Genomic DNA, 22,365 nt, shown 5'->3' with positions numbered 1-22,365 from the left:
GATATCATATCCGGGATGCTATTCTCTGACATCATATCCGGGAGGCTATTCTCTGACATCATATCCGGGAGGCTATTCTCTGACATCATATCCGGGCGGCTATTCTCTGACATCATATCCGGGCAGCTATTCTCTGACATCATATCCGGGAGGCTATTCTCTGACATCATATCCGGGAGGCTATTCTCTGACATCATATCCGGGAGGCTATTCTCTGACATCATATCCGGGAGGCTATTCTCTGACATCATATCCGGAAGGCTATTCTCTGACATCATATCTGGGCGGCTATTCTCTGACATCATATCCGGGAGGCTATTCTCTGACATCATATCCGGGAGGCTATTCTCTGACATCATATCCGGGAGGCTATTCTCTGACATCATATCCGGGAGGCTATTCTCTGACATCATATCCGGGAGGCTATTCTCTGACATCATATCCGGGAGGCTATTCTCTGACATCATATCCGGGCGGCTATTCTCTGACATCTAAATCACTTGTTTCATCAATCGTTGAAGATGGGAGAGTAGCTTCAGCGATGTGTCTTGGTGGGGTAATAACATGTTTAATTCTAACCTTTTCATTCTGCCTGTTGCCTATAACGTTACTGTGAACGTTTTGTGTGTGTGTGTGTGTGTGTGTGTGTGTGTGTGTGTGTGTGTGTGTGTGTGTGTGTGTGTGTGTGTGTGTGTGTGTGTGTGTGTGTGTGTGTGTGTGTGTGTGTGTGTGTGTGTGTGTGTGTGTGTGTGTGTGTGTGTGTGTGTGTGTGTGTGTGTGTGTGTGTGTGTAATATCCATGAGCTTTAATTGGCACAACAATTTCCCCTTAAAAGTGTTATGAATATAAAAGTGAATTCCAACCAAGTTCAGGAAAAAACGTCCCAGTTATCTTCAATACACTTGATTAAAATGTACTTGTCAGACATGGCTGTGTGTCCCTTTACAGGAAGACCTATGAAAGGGATTACTATTATCTATTGAGATTAGCTAAACCACAATATTTGACTCAATGCGTGTGATTTGGATACATATATAGTGGAATAAATTGAATACCAAAACCCCAAGATTAACATTTAACAATTCACTTCACAAAGCGTTGACTATCATCACACATTCGCCCTTTTAGAATTAGACTCTCGACAAAAAGAGAGATAGAGCCGCTGCGGAAGGGAAATCGGAGTCGTTCAACATTTTGAAATGAAGGAAGGAACGACGTAGCGTAGTTAATATCATTGGTTAAATTTGACACCAGTAGTTTATAGCTTTAGCCTAAAAAGATGTCATTAATATTTACCACATAGGTAGCTAACGCTCGGATTCCAATTCCAATAATGTGTTGGTTACAGACGTTGAAGAATTTCTGCCAAACTGAAGAGGATGTCACACAGGACATGTATCTATCTGACTAGAGATAACAGGCAATTATACCTGGCAAAACAATGTCCTCTCCAACGAAATATGGAACGTACTTTAATCTATACACCGTCATAGTTTCCCACGTATCAAAGGCACTTACAGATTGGCCCGAAATGGCGTAGAGCCGAAGGTCATACATGCTCGTAAAATATTGGGAAAACACTTTACTAAAAGCGTGCCGGTATAACGCCTTATAACTTGTTATAACGTCTTATAATAAAGGATAAATATGTTATGTCTCTCTGTGTATTTATTTTTCACCTTTATTTTACTAGGCAAGTCAGTTAAGAACAAATTCTTATTTTCAATGACGGCCTAGGAACAGTGGGTCAACTGCCTGTTCAGGGGCAGAACGACAGATTTGTACCTTGTCAGCTTGGGGATTCGAACTTGCAACCTTTCGGTTACTAGTCCAACGCTCTAACCACTAGGCTACGCTGCCGCCCGTGTATTATAAACGAATGTAACAAAACCAAAAACTAAATGAAATGTACACAATTAAGCGCATTTATTGTCATTGAATACCTGCTAAATACCTGCTGAATGCCTGCTGAATACCTGCTGAATACCTGTTGAATACCTGTTGAATACCTGCTGAATACCTGTTGAATACCTGCTGAATACCTGCTGAATACCTGCTAAATACCTGCTGAATACCTGCTAAATACCTGCTGAATACCTGTTGAATACCTGCTGAATACCTGTTGAATACCTGCTGAATACCTGTTGAATACCTGCTGAATACTTGTTGAATACCTGCTGAATACCTGCTGAATACCTGTTGAATACCTGCTGAATACCTGTTGAATACCTGCTGAATACCTGCTGAATACCTGCTGAATACCTGCTGAATACCTGCTAAATACCTGCTGAATACCTGCTAAATACCTGCTAAATACCTGCTGAATACCTGCTAAATACCTGCTGAATACCTGCTGAATACCTGCTAAAGACCTGCTGAATACCTGCTGAATACCTGCTAAATACCTGCTGAATACCTGCTGAATACAATACCTGCTGAATACCTGCTGAATACCTGCTGAATACCTGCTGAATACCTGCTGAATACCTGCTAAACACTTTGCCTGAATTCAAAATGGATTAAATATGTCTTAAATTCTCACCCATCTACACACAATACCCCATAATGACAAAGTGAAACATGTTTTCGGAAAAGTTTCCAAATGTATTGAAAAAAGAAATAGAGAAATATCTAATTTACATCATTTTTCACACCCTTGAGTCAGTACACCTTAGAATCATCTTTGGCAAACATGACACACACAGAGTTAACACATTTATTGCAGCTTTCTTTTAGTGCCTTGCTGCAAAGCTACCAAGCGGTGCAGTGGTTTAGTTAAGGCACTGTATCTCAGTGCTAGAGGCGTCACTACAGACCCTGGTTCGATACAGGGCTGTAACAGTTCCATAGGGCGGAGCACAATTGACCCAGCGTCGTCCAGGTTAAGGTTTGGCCGGGGTAAGATGTCATTGTAAATAAGAATCTGTTCTTAACTGGCTTGCCTACTTGAATAAAGGTACAAATGGTTTATAAAAAGCTGTGGGTTATATGTAACCAATTTGTCAAATAAACCTTTGAGATGTCAAGTGTCCCGACTGCATCCAGTCAGTGTAGCGTGATGAAATTAAACCTCAAAAACAATAATATATGCCATTTAGCAGACGCTTTTATCCAAAGCGACTTACAGTCATGTGTGCATAGATTCTACGAATGGGTGGTCCCGGGGATCGAACCCACTACCCTGGCGTTACAAGCGCCATGCTACACCAACTGAGCTACAGAAGGACCACTAGTGTTAATGACTTCACAGGTTTACACTTTACACTGGTGTTAATGACTTCACGGTTTACACTTTACACCGGTATTCATGACTTCACAGGTTTACACTTTACACAGGTGTCAATGACTTCACGGTTTACACTTTACACTGGTGTTAATGACTTCACAGTTGACACTTTACACTGGTGTTAATGACTTCACGGTTTACACTTTACACTGGTGTTAATGACTTCATGGTTTACACTTTACACTTTTGTTAGTGGCTTCACGGTTTACAATTTACACTGGTGTTAATGACTTCATGGTTAGCACTTTACACTGGTGTTAATGACTTCACGGTTTACACTTTACACTGGTGTTAATGACTTCATGGTTAGCACTTTACACTGGTGTTAATGACTTCACGGTTAGCACTTTACACTGGTGTTAATGACATCACGGTTTACACTTTACACTGGTGTTAATGACTTCACGGTTTACACTTTACACTGGTGTTAATGACTTCACGGTTTACACTTTACACTGGTGTTAATGACTTCATGGTTTACACTTTACACAGGTGTTAATGACAACACGGTTTACACTTTACACTGGTGTTAATGACTTCACGGTTTACATTTTATGATGGTGTTAATGACTTCACGGTTTACACTTTACACTGGTGTTAATGACTTCACGGTTTACTCTTTACACTGGTGTTAATGACTTCACGGTTTACTCTTTACACTGGTGTTAATGACTTCATGGTTTGACTAATCAATGTTGACTAATATGTTGACTAATGATGTGATGTTGAATAATGGTGTTTATATGACTAATATAAATGTATGTTGACTAATGTTAACAAACTTTTGTTACTTGACTAATGTGTTTAATGACTTAATGTTAGTTGACTAAAATGACTAATGACTTCTAATTGTCATGACTGTTGATCTGCAATAATGTGATGTGATGACTAATGTTAATAATTGTTGACTAATGTACTTTTACATGTTATGTTCCCCTTTAATGTATAAATGTTTATTAATTTTAATAAATTATTATAAAATGTTATGCAAGCTCATGAATTGTATAAATGTTTACAAATAATAAATGCATCATTTATTGATAGTGTTATGTTTACTAATGTGATGTTGACTAATGTTATGTTGACTAATGTGATGTTGACTAATGTGATGTTGACTAATGTGATGTTGACTAATGTTATGTTGACTAATGATATGTTGACTAATGTTATGTTGACTAATGATATGTTGACTAATGTTATGTTGACTAATGTTATGTTGACTAATGTTATGTTGACTAATGTTATGTTGACTAATGTGATGTTGACTAATGTGATGTTGACTATGTTGACTAATGTGATGTTGACTAATGTGATGTTGACTAATGTTATGTTGACTAATGTTATGTTGACTAATGTGATGTTGACTAATGTGATGTTGACTATGTTGACTAATGTTATGTTGACTAATGTTATGTTGACTAATGTTATGTTGACTAATGTGATGTTGACTAATGTTATGTTGACTAATGTGATGTTGACTAATGTGATGTTGACTAATGTGATGTTGACTATGTTGACTAATGTGATGTTGACTAATGTGATGTTGACTAATGTTATGTTGACTATGTTGACTAATGTGATGTTGACTAATGTGATGTTGACTAATGTTATGTTGACTAATGTTATGTTGACTAATGTTATGTTGACTAATGTGATGTTGACTAATGTGATGTTGACTAATGTTATGTTGACTAATGTGATGTTGACTAATGTTATGTTGACTAATGTTATGTTGACTAATGTGATGTTGACTAATGTTATGTTGACTAATGTTATGTTGACTAATGTGATGTTGACTAATGTGATGTTGACTAATGTTATGTTGACTAATGTGATGTTGACTAATGTTATGTTGGCTATGTTGACTAATGTTATGTTGACTAATGTTATGTTGACTAATGTTATGTTGACTATGTTGACTAATGTGATGTTGACTAATGTTATGTTGGCTATGTTGACTAATGTGATGTTGACTAATGTGATGTTGACTAATGTTATGTTGACTAATGTTATGTTGACTAATGTGATGTTGACTAATGTGATGTTGACTAATGTTATGTTGACTAATGTTATGTTGACTAATGTGATGTTGACTATGTTGACTAATGTGATGTTGACTAATGTTATGTTGACTAATGTGATGTTGACTAATGTGATGTTGACTAATGTTATGTTGACTATGTTGACTAATGTTATGTTGACTATGTTGACTAATGTTATGTTGACTAATGTTATGTTGACTAATGTGATGTTGACTAATGTTATGTTGGCTATGTTGACTAATGTGATGTTGACTAATGTTATGTTGACTAATGATATGTTGACTAATGTGATGTTGACTAATGTGATGTTGACTAATGTGATGTTGACTAATGTTATGTTGACTAATGATATGTTGACTAATGTTATGTTGACTATGTTGACTAATGTGATGTTGACTAATGTTATGTTGGCTATGTTGACTAATGTGATGTTGACTAATGTGATGTTGACTAATGTGATGTTGACTAATGTGATGTTGACTAATGTTATGTTGACTAATGTGATGTTGACTAATGATGTTGACTAATGATGTTGACTAATGTGATGTTGACTAATGTGATGTTGACTAATGTGATGTTGACTAATGTTATGTTGACTAATGTGATGTTGACTAATGTGATGTTGACTAATCATATGTTGACTAATGTTATGTTGACTAATGATATGTTGACTAATGTGATGTTGACTAATGTGATGTTGACTAATGTGATGTTGACTAATGTTATGTTGACTAATGTGATGTTGACTAATGATATGTTGACTAATGATATGTTGACTAATCATATGTTGACTAATGTTATGTTGACTATGTCTACTAATGTTATGTTGACTATGTTGACTAATGTTATGTTGACTAATCATATGTTGACTAATGTTATGTTGACTAATGTTATGTTGACTATGTTGACTAATGTTATGTTGACTATGTTGACTAATGTTATGTTGACTAATGTTATGTTGACTAATCATATGTTGACTAATGTTATGTTGACTAATGTTATGTTGACTATGTTGACTAATGTTATGTTGACTATGTTGACTAATGTTATGTTGACTAATGATATGTTGACTAATCATATGTTGACTAATGTTATGTTGACTATGTCTACTAATGTTATGTTGACTAATCATATGTTGACTAATGTGATGTTGACTAATCATATGTTGACTAATGTTATGTTGACTATGTTGACTAATGTTATGTTGACTAATGTGATGTTTATCTATGTATATCTCTATAATAAAAGCACTTGTGTTGGGAAAAACTAATTCTGATTGGCTGGGCCTGGCTCCCCAGTGGGTGGACCTGGATCCCAAGTGTGTTGTCCTATGTCCTCCCAGGCCCACCCATGGCTGTTCCCCTTTAAAATGGACTGATTTCGTTATATGACCTATAACTCAGTAAAAGGGTTCAAATGGTTACACGTTGCATTTAAATATTTTTTCAGTGTAGATATATATTAGCATGTAAACATTGTGTAAACTTCTGGCCCTTCTTTGGACACTGTGTTAACTAACCTCTAGACGAGCTTCAATGCCATACAACTCTCCTTCCGTGGCCTCCAACTGCTCTTAAATACAAGTAAAACTAAATGCATGCACTTAAACCAATCGCTGCGCGTAACAACTCGCCCATCCAGCATCACTACTCTGGACGGCTCTGACTTAGAATACATGGGACAACTACAAATACCTAGGTGTCTGGTTAGACGGTAAACTCTCATTCCAGACTCACATTAAGCATCTCCAATCCAAATCTAGAATCGGCATCCTAATTTGCAACAAAGCATCCTTCAGTCAAGCTCCCAAACACACCCTCGGGGGACCGATCCTTTAGAGGAGAAGTATTAATATAAAAATAGGGACAAAATGGAAGGAAGTCCACAACTTAATAACTTAACTTTATTGTGCAAACCCGGTAACTTAAAACAACCTTACACATTTGCTGCATGTGTATTCTGCCCTACCTATCAAAAAAGGCAGTAACTGCTAAATTGGTCTAAAAAAAAGATGTCCTTTTTACAACATTAAATACATGCTTAATCACATGGACAAGTATCCTACATCTATTGTATTGTGTTCAGGAGACAATGGGGGTGATGTTAACAGTAACTGCATAAAGTTACCGTGAAACCAAGAAAAATAAAAGCCCTTTTTTCTCAGTTCTCCGCTATAAGCAGCTACTGCCTTTTTTGTTTGGTAGAGCAGTAGAGTAGTATGGTATAGTATGAGGGTATAGTGTAGTGTTGTATAGTAGTATAGTATAGTATGAGGGTACGGTGTAGTGTTGTATAGTAGTATAGTATAGTATGAGGGTACGTGTAGTGTTGTTTAGTAGTATATTATAGTATGAGGGTATAGTGTAGTGTTGTATAGTAGTATAATATAGTATGAGGGTACGGTGTAGTGTTGTTTAGTAGTATATTATAGTATGAGGGTACAGTGTAGTGTTGTATAGTTTAGTAGTATAGTATAGTATGAGGGTATAGTGTAGTGTTGTATAGTAGTATAGTATAGTATGAGGGTACAGTGTAGTGTTGTATAGTTTAGTAGTATAGTATAGTATGAGGGTATAGTGTAGTGTTGTATAGCATAGTATGAGGGTATAGTGTAGTGTTGTATAGTATAGTAGTATAGTATAGTATGAGGGTATAGTGTAGTGTTATATAGTATAGTATAGTATAGTAGTATAGTATAGTATGAGGGTATAGTGTAGTGTTGTATAGTTTAGTAGTATAGTATAGTATGAGGATATAGTGTAGTGTTGTATAGTATAGTAGTATAGTATAGTATGAGGGTATAGTGTAGTGTTTTATGGTATAGTAGTATAGTGTAGTATGAGGGTACAGTGTAGTGTTGTATAGTATAGTTTAGTAGTATAGTATAGTATGAGGGTATAGTGTAGTGTTGTATAGTTTAGTAGTATAGTATAGTATAGTATAGTATAGTATAGTATAGTATAGTATAGTATAGTATAGTATAGTATAGTATAGTATGAGGGTACAGTGTTTTAAAACAGCTTCATTAATATGCTGTATGTGTATTTTTCTTGACTAATAAAACCAATCAATCCCAAACTAGATAGAGAGGGACCTTATGTTGGTTGACATTTATTTATTGTGGTGTTGAAAACGATGATATTGAAGTGCCCAACGTCGGTATGTTTCGTTCATTGGTTGTGTGGTGCATTGGCACAGAAACATGCTTGGTGGAAAATGTGTTGCATACAACTTTCTGCCCGTAGCCTTGCGGGGCATCGACTGTCCCACAAAAGCTGAAATGGCAAAGTTGATATCCACGTTTATAAACACAGGGTCGCTACAGTTATTGTTATTTGTGATTATAAATATTATTTTGTGTTCATTTTATGAGGGGGGAAGGGTGTGCTATTTATTTTACAGAACAAGGGCACGGTCACGTGAAAATACCTTTTTTTTTTACAAATCTCAAATTATATTTCGAGAAGAATGAAGAAAAAGGAAGAATGAGATTGTCATTGTTTTGTAAGTTTATCCTGACAGACATAACTGTCATAATAGCTCCAATTATCAACACGTGTACACAATTCAAGTCGATGTGACGGGCGTGAATGATATTACAATATCTCACAAATTACCGTTTCGGGCATATAGCCAATAATATGCTCCGGTAGCCTTTCTAACGTGCACAGTGTAACCAGGCCTATGAAAGGAGAAAGAAAGGGCGTCCACCTTTAGCCTCCGAGCGGAGGGTTTTATAGCGGTTGTCTACGGATACCAATCACCTTCACTGATGACAATAGAGGATGTAAGAGGATACAGGAGATTCCTCTGAACGGGGTAATTCACACTTGACACGGTCGGTCCCTCTCTCTGACACATGGAACTGTTACAGTGCAGGAGCTCATTACCAGCCTTGCTATGTGGCACTATCTAAAAGGCAGTTAAATAGTTCAGGAACCTGACGATGTACAGTAGAGAGTATACATTGTCTGTCAACATTATTAACTGAACACTAGTGTGTTGGGCTGATACAGTGTCTGTGAACATTATTACTGGGTAACGGAACACTAGTGTGTTGGGCTGATACATTGTCTGTCAACATTATTAACAGAACACCAGTGTGTTGGGCTGATACATTGTCTGTCAACATTATTAACAGAACACTGGTGTGTTGGGCTGATACAGTGTCTGTCAACATTATTAACAGAACACTAGTGTGTTGGGCTGATACAGTGTCTGTCAACATTATTAACAGAACACCAGTGTGTTGGGCTGATACATTGTCTGTCAACATTATTAACAGAACACTGGTGTGTTGGGCTGATACAGTGTCTGTCAACATTATTACTGGGTAACGGAACACTAGTGTGTTGGGCTGATACAGTGTCTGTCAACATTATTAACAGAACACCAGTGTGTTGGGCTGATACATTGTCTGTCAACATTATTAACTGAACACTAGTGTGTTGGGCTGATACATTGTCTGTCAACATTATTACTGGGTAACGGAACACTAGTGTGTTGGGCTGATACAGTGTCTGTCAACATTATTACTGGGTAACGGAACACTAGTGTGTTGGGCTGATACATTGTCTGTCAACATTATTAACTGGACACTAGTGTGTTGGGCTGATACATTGTCTGTCAACATTATTACTGGGTAACAGAACACTAGTGTGTTGGGCTGATACATTGTCTGTCAACATTATTACTGGATAACGGAACACTAGTGTGTTGGGCTGATACATTGTCTGTCAACATTATTACTGGGTAACAGAACACTAGTGTGTTGGGCTGATACATTGTCTGTCAACATTATTACTGGGTAACAGAACACTAGTGTGTTGGGCTGATACATTGTCTGTCAACATTATTACTGGGTAACAGAACACTAGTGTGTTGGGCTGATACATTGTCTGTCAACATTATTAACTGGGCACTAGTGTGTTGGGCTGATACATTGTCTGTCAACATTATTAACTGGACACTAGTGTGTTGGGCTGATACAGTGTCTGTCAACATTATTACTGGGTAACGGAACACTAGTGTGTTGGGCTGATACAGTGTCTGTCAACATTATTACTGGGTAACGGAACACTAGTGTGTTGGGCTGATACATTGTCTGTCAACATTATTAACTGAACACTAGTGTGTTGGGCTGATACATTGTCTGACAACAGTAAGTAATCCCTCTCACCCCCCCCCTTTAAGATTTAGATGCACTATTGTAAAGTGACTGTTCCACTGGATGTCATAAGGTGAATGCACCAATTTGTAAGTCGCTCTGGATAAGAGTGTCTGCTAAATTACTTAAATGTAATGTAATGCAGTATTACTGGGTAATGGAACACTAGAGTGTTGGGCTGATACAGTGTCTGTCAACATTATTAACTGAACACTAGTGTGTTGGGCTGATACATTGTCTGTCAACATTATTACTGGGTAACGGAACGCTAGTGTGTTGGGCTGATACATTGTCTGTCAACATTATTACTGGGTAACGGAACACTAGTGTGTTGGGCTGATACAGTGTCTGTCAACATTATTAACTGGACACTAGTGTGTTGGGCTGATACATTGTCTGTCAACATTATTACTGGGTAACGGAACACTAGTGTGTTGGGCTGATACATTGTCTGTCAACATTATTACTGGGTAACGGAACACTAGTGTGTTGGGCTGATACATTGTCTGTCAACATTATTACTGGGTAACAGAACACTAGTGTGTTGGGCTGATACATTGTCTGTCAACATTATTACTGGGTAACGGAACACTAGTGTGTTGGGCTGATACAGTGTCTGTCAACATTATTACTGGGTAACGGAACACTAGTGTGTTGGGCTGATACAGTGTCTGTCAACATTATTAACAGAACACTAGTGTGTTGGGCTGATACATTGTCTGTCAACATTATTAACAGAACACTAGTGTGTTGGGCTGATACATTGTCTGTCAACATTATTACTGGGTAACGGAACACTAGTGTGTTGGGCTGATACATTGTCTGTCAACATTATTACTGGACACTAGTGTGTTGGGCTGATACATTGTCTGTCAACATTATTACTGGGTAACGGAACACTAGTGTGTTGGGCTGATACATTGTCTGTCAACATTATTAACAGAACACTAGTGTGTTGGGCTGATACATTGTCTGTCAACATTATTAACAGAACACTAGTGTGTTGGGCTGATACATTGTCTGTCAACATTATTAACAGAACACTGGTGTGTTGGGCTGATACATTGTCTGTCAACATTATTACTGGGTAACGGAACACTAGTGTGTTGGGCTGATACATTGTCTGTCAACATTATTAACAGAACACTAGTGTGTTGGGCTGATACATTGTCTGTCAACATTATTAACAGAACACTAGTGTGTTGGGCTGATACATTGTCTGTCAACATTATTAACAGAACACTGGTGTGTTGGGCTGATACATTGTCTGTCAACATTATTATTGGGTAACGGAACGCTAGTGTGTTGGGCTGATACATTGTCTGTCAACATTATTAACTGGACACCAGTGTTGGGCTGATACAGTGTCTGACAACATTATTACTTGGTAACGGAACACTAGAGTGTTGGGCTGATGCAGTGTCTGGGTTATGTCCATTGGGCCCTGATATTGTGATACTGTTACTAATTATAACAGCTCACAGCTTCAAATAATGACATTTAAATATTTACACAGAACATTTCTACCTATCACCTGACAGTACTCGAGAGACTGCACACGTTGCAGTCATTACATCAATTTAATTGACTGTAATCATACATAGACACATAGCTCAGCCTTCTCATATTAAAAACACCCACGGTACCAATCCATGGCCTTGACCTGCCATGTTTCACAATGGTCCTGTTGCTAACATTAACCGAATGTGATCCTGCTGTTAACGCTAACCAAATAGAGAACTGATCCTGTTGGTAATGCTAACCAAATAGAGAACTGATCCTGTTGGTAATGCTAACCAAATAGAGAACTGATCCTGTTGCTAACGTTAACCAAATAGAGAACTGATCCTGTTGGTAACGCTAACCAAATAGAGAACTGATCCTGTTGGTAACGCTAACCAAATAGAGAACTGATCCTGCTGTTAACGCTAACCAAATAGAGAACTGATCCTGTTGGTAACGCTAACCAAATAGAGAACAGATCCTGTTGCTAAAGCTAACCAAATAGAGAACTGATCCTGTTGGTAACGCTAACCAAATAGAGAACTGAATGGATCCTGTTGTTAACGCTAACCAAATAGAGAACTGATCCTGTTGCTAACGCTAACCAAATGGAGAACAGATCTTGTTGCTAACGCTAACCAAATAGAGAACTGATCCTGTTGCTAACGCTAACCAAATAGAGAACTGATCCTGTTGCTAACGCTAACCAAATGGAGAACTGATCTTGTTGGTAACGCTAACCAAATAGAGAACTGATCCTGTTGCTAACGCTAACCAAATAGAGAACTGATCCTGTTGCTAACGCTAACCAAATAGAGAACTTATCCTGTTGGTAACGCTAACCAAATAGAGAACTGAATGGATCCTGTTGTTAATGCTAACCAAATAGAGAACTGATCCTGTTGCTAACGCTAACCAAATGGAGAACAGATCTTGTTGCTAACGCTAACCAAATAGAGAACTGATCCTGTTGCTAACGCTAACCAAATGGAGAACAGATCCTGTTGCTAACGCTAACCAAATGGAGAACAGATCTTGTTGCTAACGCTAACCAAATAGAGAACTGAAGTATCAGACAGTAAGTGTCAGTATCATTAAGTACCCACCACTTACAGTAAAAGAGAAGACCTGAGACACCCTCAATCACCCTTTATAGACACTACTCTATCAAGTCAATGAAGTCTACGTGTCGTTGCACAAATATTGATATAGTACCTATGACAACTTTAGCCTGCCACAAGTAGCAGTAGGATCAGGTTATAGACCCTGTAGCTACATCTCACACCTTTCCCCTCCACCACTGTCAACTGCTCCATCCCAGCCAGAGAGTTAAATGTGCACCTTGGAGACACATGAGGCCTTGCCCGCAAGTTGCTAAATCTGAGACTCTGAGAGAGAGAGAGAGAGAGAGAGAGAGAGAGAGAGAGAGAGAGAGAGAGGTCTACACCTTTCTTTCTTTATTTCTCTTTTTATATTTATTATTTATTTGTTTCTCTCTATCTCTCTTTTTCTTTTTTCTTTGTCATTTATCTCTTTCTCTCTTTCTCTCTTTTATATTCCTCTCCCTTCCTTATCAACAGAATCTTTCATAAAAACACAACAACACCAATCAGCACCTGCTGTTTGTTTCCTCTCCTCCCTGTCCTGTCACGTGTCAACTTCCCCCAGACAAAGTAAAAGATGGACCTCTAAGGACTGATAACGTCCCGGGGCTTTACAATAGGCATTCACTGCCTAACACCAAATAGTCTACTCTGGACCGACTGGGTTTCCCTCCACTGGGGGGGAAACTGAGATGAGGGGGGCGATAGAGAACGGCTTTAGAATACCAGGTTGAAAAAAAGGAAAGGCTTTATCATGAATGAGAGTCTATGTGCTTTGTGTTTTTAAATGAGTCGCCAACAGAGATGTCTGTCTGTTGCCTCTGCAGCGCTGCTACTGTTCTGTTGTGTTCTGGGGCGGGGGTTGGGGTTAGGGTTAGGAGGGGTGGGGGGAGGAGGGGGGTAGACGTTTTAAGTAGGTTTAGTACTATTTAACATCAACGTGGACATCACTTGAAAAGGTCAGCTTACTTAGAGGGACCTTTTAAGGAAAGGAGATGTTTTTTTAAAAAAATGGAAGGTTCTAGTTCATTTCAACTGGATTCTCATTTGCTGATAATGAGCAACATCTGTCTGTGTGTATTCATAGGTAGGCCTGTGTTCGTTGCTGCCAATTCTAAATCCTATGATTGAAATAATATAAATGTTTTTAATCATTTTTAATTAATCAATTAAAACTGATTACATGTGTTAACCAATTACTGAAAGGGATCCTACATGTACCTTCAATAGCTGATCTTAAAACTTACATTTATGTAGATATTTTTTACGCATATTAATTAAGATAATGTTTGTTGATATATTTACATTTGTTGACAATGACTATTGTACAATAAACAGAGAACGACATTTCTTTATCATGCTAAGTCCAGATCCGAGAAGAGCCCCTTTTAAAATTTGGCCTGGACTGACTTAAAAAAAAAAAAAAACAGCTGTTTGTAGGCATTCCCCATTAATAGGCCATTCTCTCCCTAGTCGCTGAGGGGCCTTTTTAGTGAGTGCAGACATATTCTGTCAAGGAGCTGAGCATTGTAGGGTCTGATTGGTGCCTTTATCCGTCAAGTCCCCCAGGTGAATTCACGTCAGGATGGTAGTGTGTGTGTGTAGCTTGGGGAGCCACAGGAGCCTCACCGTCATCCACTCTCTAACCCAGTCCCCCATCTGCCACGTTTCCCCCTTTATGTCCTTATTGTTTTGTCTTCAGACATATTGAGACCTTTAAATGTAGAAGCACCTGGTTTATCTGTGTGTTTCTCCCTTTTTGTCTTCCTCCTCCTCTCGGCAGCACCAGCTTTTTTTTGGGGGGGGGGGAGGAAGTAGAATTAAAAGGTTTGTTCAAGTCCTCTCCACTTGAAGAACAAGTGTTTTCTTCTGGATGGTTCCACTTCTTCTTCGCTTCCTCCTGGTTGTCTATTATGAGCTCTTAGCCACCTGGAAGCGGAGGGAAAATTATATGAATCGATGCTTTTCACTTGGGCTTTGTTTGTTTGTGTGTTTGGTTCCCTGTGAAGCAGCTGATGGCAAGCCACTGACTGTAGACCTCTAGTCAGAATACAGCGATAATATATACCACTGACTGTAGACCTCTAGTCAGAATACAGCGATAATATATACCACTGACAGAATACAGCGATAATCACCACCTTCACCACCTTCCGGAGACACCTGAAACCCCACCTCTTTAAGGAATACCTAGGATAGGTTAAGTAATCCCTCTCACCCCACCCCCCTAAGTTTTAGATGCACTATTGTTAAGTGACTGTCCCACTGGATGTCATAAGGTGAATGCACCAATTTGTAAGTCGCTCTGGATAAGAGCGTCTGCTAAATGACTTAAATGTAAATGTAAATATATACCACTGACTGTAGACCTCTAGTCAGAATACAGCGATAATATATACCACTGACTGTAGACCTCTTGTCAGAATACAGCGATAATATATACCACTGACTGTAGACCTCTAGTCAGAATACAGCGATAATATATACCACTGACTGTAGACCTCTAGTCAGAATACAGCGATAATATATACCACTGACTGTAGACCTCTTGTCAGAATACAGCGATAATATATACCACTGACTGTAGACCTCTAGTCAGAATACAGCGATAATATATACCACTGACTGTAGACCTCTAGTCAGAATACAGCCATAATATATACCACTGACTGTAGACCTCTAGTCAGAATACAGCGATAATATATACCACTGACTGTAGACCTCTAGTCAGAATACAGCGATAATATATACCACTGACTGTAGACCTCTTGTCAGAATACAGCGATAATATATACCACTGACTGTAGACCTCTAGTCAGAATACAGCGATAATATATACCACTGACTGTAGACCTCTTGTCAGAATACAGCGATAATATATACCACTGACTGTAGACCTCTCGAGAGCGTCTGGTCAGCGGGGTGGTGGCACCGGGATCCTCATCTCTCCCAAGTGGTCATTCTCTCTTTCTCCCCTTACCCATCTGTCTATCGCCTCCTTTGAATTCCATGCTGTCACAGTCACTAGCCCTTTCAAGCTTAACATCCTTATCATTTATCGCCCTCCAGGTTCCCTCGGAGAGTTCATCAATGAGCTTGATGCCTTGATAAGCTCCTTTCCTGAGGACGGCTCACCTCTCACAGTTCTGGGCGACTTTAACCTCCCCACGTCTACCTTTGACTCTTTCCTCTCTGCCTCCTTCTTTCCACTCCTCTCCTCTTTTGACCTCACCCTCTCACCTTCCCCCTACTCACAAGGCAGGCAATACGCTCGACCTCATCTTTACTAGATGCTGTTCTTCCACTAACCTCATTGCAACTCCCCTCCAAGTCTCCGACCACTGCCTTGTATCCTTTTCCCTCTCGCTCTCATCCAACACCTCCCACACTGCCCCTACTCGGATGGTATCGCGCCGTCCCAACCTTCGCTCTCTCTCCCCCGCTACTCTCTCCTCTTCCATCCTATCATCTCTTCCCTCCGCTCAAACCTTCTCCCACCTATCTCCCGATTCTGCCTCCTCAACCCTCCTCTCCTCCCTCTCTGCATCCCTTGACTCTCTATGTCCCCTATCCTCCAGGCCGGCTCGGTCCTCCCCTCCCGCTCCGTGGCTCGATGACTCATTGCGAGCTCACAGAACAGGGCTCCGGGCAGCCGAGCGGAAATGGAGGAAAACTCGCCTCCCTGCGGACCTGGCATCCTTTCACTCCCTCCTCTCTACATTTTCCTCCTCTGTCTCTGCTGCTAAAGCCACTTTCTACCACGCTAAATTCCAAGCTTCTGCCTCTAACCCTAGGAAGCTCTTTGCCACCTTCTCCTCCCTCCTGAATCCTCCGCCCCCTCCCCCCTCCTCCCTCTCTGCAGATGACTTCGTCAACCATTTTGAAAAGAAGGTCGACGACATCCGATCCTCGTTTGCTAAGTCAAACGACACCGCTGGTTCTGCTCACACTGCCCTACCCTATGCTCTGACCTCTTTCTCCCCTCTCTCTCCAGATGAAATCTCGCGTCTTGTGACGGCCGGCCGCCCAACAACCTGCCCGCTTGACCCTATCCCCTCCTCTCTTCTCCAGACCATTTCCGGAGACCTTCTCCCTTACCTCACCTCGCTCATCAACTCATCCCTGACCGTTGGCTACGTCCCTTCCGTCTTCAAGAGAGCGAGAGTTGCACCCCTTCTGAAAAACCTACACTCGATCCCTCCGATGTCAACAATTACAGACCAGTATCCCTTCTTTCTTTTCTCTCCAAAACTCTTGAACGTGCCGTCCTTGGCCAGCTCTCCCGCTATCTCTCTCTGAATGACCTTCTTGATCCAAATCAGTCAGGTTTCAAGACTAGTCATTCAACTGAGACTGCTCTCCTCTGTATCACGGAGGCGCTCCGCACTGCTAAAGCTAACTCTCTCTCCTCTGCTCTCATCCTTCTAGATCTATCGGCTGCCTTCGATACTGTGAACCATCAGATCCTCCTCTCCACCCTCTCCGAGTTGGGCATCTCCGGCGCGGCCCACGCTTGGATTGCGTCCTACCTGACAGGTCGCTCCTACCAGGTGGCGTGGCGAGAATCTGTCTCCTCACCACGCGCTCTCACCACTGGTGTCCCCAGGGCTCTGTTCTTGGCCCTCTCCTATTCTCGCTATACACCAAGTCACTTGGCTCTGTCATAACCTCACATGGTCTCTCTTATCATTGCTATGCAGACGACACACAATTAATCTTCTCCTTTCCCCCTTCTGATGACCAGGTGGCGAATCGCATCTCTGCATGTCTGGCAGACATATCTGTGTGGATGACGGATCACCACCTCAAGCTGAACCTCGGCAAGACGGAGCTGCTCTTCCTCCCGGGAAGGACTGCCCGTTCCATGATCTCGCCATCACGGTTGACAACTCCACTGTGTCCTCCTCCCAGAGCGCCAAGAACCTTGGTGTGATCCTGGACAACACCCTGTCGTTCTCAACTAACATCAAGGCGGTGGCCCGTTCCTGTAGGTTCATGCTCTACAACATCCGCAGAGTACGACCCTGCCTCACACAGGAAGCGGCGCAGGTCCTAATCCAGGCACTTGTCATCTCCCGTCTGGATTACTGCAACTCGCTGTTGGCTGGGCTCCCTGCCTGTGCCATTAAACCCCTTCAACTCATCCAGAACGCCGCAGCCCGTCTGGTGTTCAACCTTCCCAAGTTCTCTCACGTCACCCCGCTCCTCCGTTCTCTCCACTGGCTTCCAGTTGAAGCTCGCATCCGCTACAAGACCATGGTGCTTGCCTACGGAGCTGTGAGGGGAACGGCACCTCAGTACCTCCAGGCTCTGATCAGGCCCTACACCCAAACAAGGGCACTGCGTTCATCCACCTCTGGCCTGCTCGCCTCCCTACCACTGAGGAAGTACAGCTCCCGCTCAGCCCAGTCAAAACTGTTCGCTGCCCTGGCCCCCCAATGGTGGAACAAACTCCCTCACGACGCCAGGACAGCGGAGTCAATCACCACCTTCCGGAGACACCTGAAACCCCACCTCTTTAAGGAATACCTAGGATAGGTTAAGTAATCCCTCTCACCCCACCCCCCCTAAGTTTTAGATGCACTATTGTTAAGTGGCTGTCCCACTGGATGTCATAAGGTGAATGCACCAATTTGTAAGTCGCTCTGGATAAGAGCGTCTGCTAAATGACTTAAAATGTAAATGTAAAATGTTGTCAGAATACAGCGATAATATATACCACTGACTGTAGACCTCTAGTCAGAATACAGCGATAATATATACCACTGACTGTAGACCTCTAGTCAGAATACAGCGATAATATATACCACTGACTGTAGACCTCTAGTCAGAATACAGCGATAATATATACCACTGACTGTAGACCTCTAGTCAGAATACAGAGATAATATATACCACTGACTGTAGACCTCTAGTCAGAATACAGCGATAATATATACCACTGACTGTAGACCTCTAGTCAGAATACAGAGATAATATATACCACTGACTGTAGACCTCTAGTCAGAATACAGAGATAATATAGACTACTGACCTCTAGTATGAATACAGCGATAATATATACCACTGACTGTAGACCTCTTGTCAGAATACAGAGATACTATAGACTACTGACCTCTAGTATGAATACAGCGATAATATATACCACTGACTGTAGACCTCTAGTCAGATTACAGCGATAATATATACCACTGACTGTAGACCTCTTGTCAGAATACAGCGATAATATATACCACTGACTGTAGACCTCTAGTATGAATACAGCGATAATATCTACCACTGACTGTAGACCTCTAGTCAGAATACAGCGATAATATATACCACTGACTGTAGACCTCTAGTCAGAATACAGCGATAATATATACCAGTGACTGTAGACCTCTAGTCAGAATACAGAGATAATATATACCACTGACTGTAGACCTCTAGTCAGAATACAGAGATAATATAGACTACTGACCTCTAGTATGAATACAGCGATAATATATACCACTGACTGTAGACCTCTAGTCAGAATACAGCGATAATATAGACCACTGACTGTAGACCTCTAGTCAGAATACAGTGATAATATATACCACTGACTGTAGACCTCTAGTCAGAATACAGAGATAATATATACCACTGACTGTAGACCTCTAGTCAGAATACAGCGATAATATATACCAGTGACTGTAGACCTCTAGTCAGAATACAGAGATACTATAGACTACTGACCTCTAGTATGAATACAGAGATCCTATAGACTACTGACCTCTAGTCAGAATACAGAGACACTTTGGTTTCTACTTCCGGGTTGGAGCGAGCGGTCGCATCCACACTTCGGTCCGCAGGTAGTATAACTTTTTCATTACATTTCATTACATTTCATTATAGTACAACGGTTTGATTTGTCTAATCTTAGCAATTTCTTCTTAGCTAGCTACATAGCCGTCTTTGTATCAAAGATAATTGCGTAATTATCGTATTTCGTCGTCCTAACGTAGGCTACACTGCTATCTGCCCAAGCAGCTAGCCAGCTAGCAAACATCCACCGTCTACCGTATAGCAGCACTTCAGAAACTATTACACTCAACTGAACGACTTGATTAGTGTAGTGTTAGCTAGCTACATAGTTGTCTTTGCTGTCTTCGTATTCAAGATAATTGTGTAGTTTAGAGTGTGTAGTCTTAGAGTGATTATCTTAATTTACCGAGGTTAGCTAGCCAGCTATTTGTCGTCCTTAACGTAGGAGACACTGCTAGCTAGCCAACGTCTACCGAATAGAACTTCCGCACTCAACAACCCGGTCGCATTCCGCTTCGCTCCACAGGTAGTATCACATTTTCATTTCATTTCATTACAGTACAACGGTTTGATTTGTTTGATCGTAGCTAGCTACATAGCTAGCTACATAGCCGTCTTTGTATCCAAGATAATTGTGTAGTCTAGAGCGATTTTCTAGGTTAGCTAGCCAGCTAGTGTCATTCTTTTAACGCAACGTAACGTAATCAACACTGCTAGCTAGCCAGCTAGCCCCCGAATAGCAGCACTGTAGAAACTATTACACTCAACGGAACGACTTGATTAGTGTAGTGTCAACAACGCAGCCACTGCCAGCTAGCCAACAAAGTCAACAATGCAGCCACTACCAGCTAGCCTACTTCAGCAGTACTGTATCATTTTAATCATTTTACTCAATAAGATTCTTGCTACGTAAGCTTAACTTTCTGAACAATGGAGACGTGTAGTCCACTTGTCATTCCAATCTCCTTTGCATTAGCGTAGCCTCTTCTGTAGCCTGTCAACTATGTGTCTGTCTATCCCTGTTCTCTCCTCTCTGCACAGACCATACAAACGCTCCACACCGTGTGGCCGCGGCCACCCTAATCTGGTGGTCCCAGCGCGTACGACCCACGTGGAGTTCCAGGTCTCCGGTAGCCTCTGGAACTGCCGATCTGCGGCCAACAATGCGGAGTTCATCTCAGCCTATGCCTCCCTCCAGTCCCTCGACTTCTTGGCACTGACGGAAACATGGATCACCACAGATAACACTGCCACTCCTACTGCTCTCTCTTCGTCCGTCCACGTGTTCTCGCACACCCCGAGAGCTTCTGGTCAGCGGGGTGGTGGCACCGGGATCCTCATCTCTCCCAAGTGGTCATTCTCTCTTTCTCCCCTTACCCATCTGTCTATCGCCTCCTTTGAATTCCATGCTGTCACAGTTACCAGCCCTTTCAAGCTTAACATCCTTATCATTTATCGCCCTCCAGGTTCCCTCGGAGAGTTCATCAATGAGCTTGATGCCTTGATAAGCTCCTTTCCTGAGGACGGCTCACCTCTCACAGTTCTGGGCGACTTTAACCTCCCCATGTCTACCTTTGACTCATTCCTCTCTGCCTCCTTCTTTCCACTCCTCTCCTCTTTTGACCTCACCCTCTCACCTTCCCCCTACTCACAAGGCAGGCAATACGCTCGACCTCATCTTTACTAGATGCTGTTCTTCCACTAACCTCATTGCAACTCCCCTCCAAGTCTCCGACCACTACCTTGTATCCTTTTCCCTCTCGCTCTCATCCAACACTTCCCACACTGCCCCTACTCGGATGGTATCGCGCCGTCCCAACCTTTGCTCTCTCCCCCGCTACTCTCTCCTCTTCCATCCTATCATCTCTTCCCTCTGCTCAAACCTTCTCCAACCTATCTCTTGATTCTGCCTCCTCAACCCTCCTCTCCTCCCTTTCTGCATCCTTTGACTCTCTATGCCCCCTATCCTCCAGGCCTGCTCGGTCCTCCCCTCCCGCTCCGTGGCTCGACGACTCATTGCGAGCTCACAGAACAGGGCTCCGGGCAGCCGAGCGGAAATGGAGGAAAACTCGCCTCCCTGCGGACCTGGCATCCTTTCGCTCCCTCCTCTCTACATTTTCCTCTTCTGTCTCTGCTGCTAAAGCCACTTTCTACCACTCTAAATTCCAAGCTTCTGCCTCTAACCCTAGGAAGCTCTTTGCCACCTTCTCCTCCCTCCTGAATCCCCCTCCCTCCTCCCTCTCTGCAGATGACTTCGTCAACCATTTTGAAAAGAAGGTCAACGACATCCGATCCTCGTTTGCTAAGTCAAACGACACCGCTGGTTCTGCTCACACTGCCCTACCCTGTGCTCTGACCTCTTTCTCCCCTCTCTCTCCAGATGAAATCTCGCGTCTTGTGACGGCCGGCCGCCCAACAACCTGCCCGCTTGACCCTATCCCCTCCTCTCTTCTCCAGACCATTTCCGGAGACCTTCTC

Source organism: Oncorhynchus gorbuscha, linkage group LG04 (assembly GCF_021184085.1).
Source record: "Oncorhynchus gorbuscha isolate QuinsamMale2020 ecotype Even-year linkage group LG04, OgorEven_v1.0, whole genome shotgun sequence".
Lineage (NCBI taxonomy): Eukaryota > Metazoa > Chordata > Actinopteri > Salmoniformes > Salmonidae > Oncorhynchus > Oncorhynchus gorbuscha.
This window is presented reverse-complemented; position numbering follows the sequence as displayed.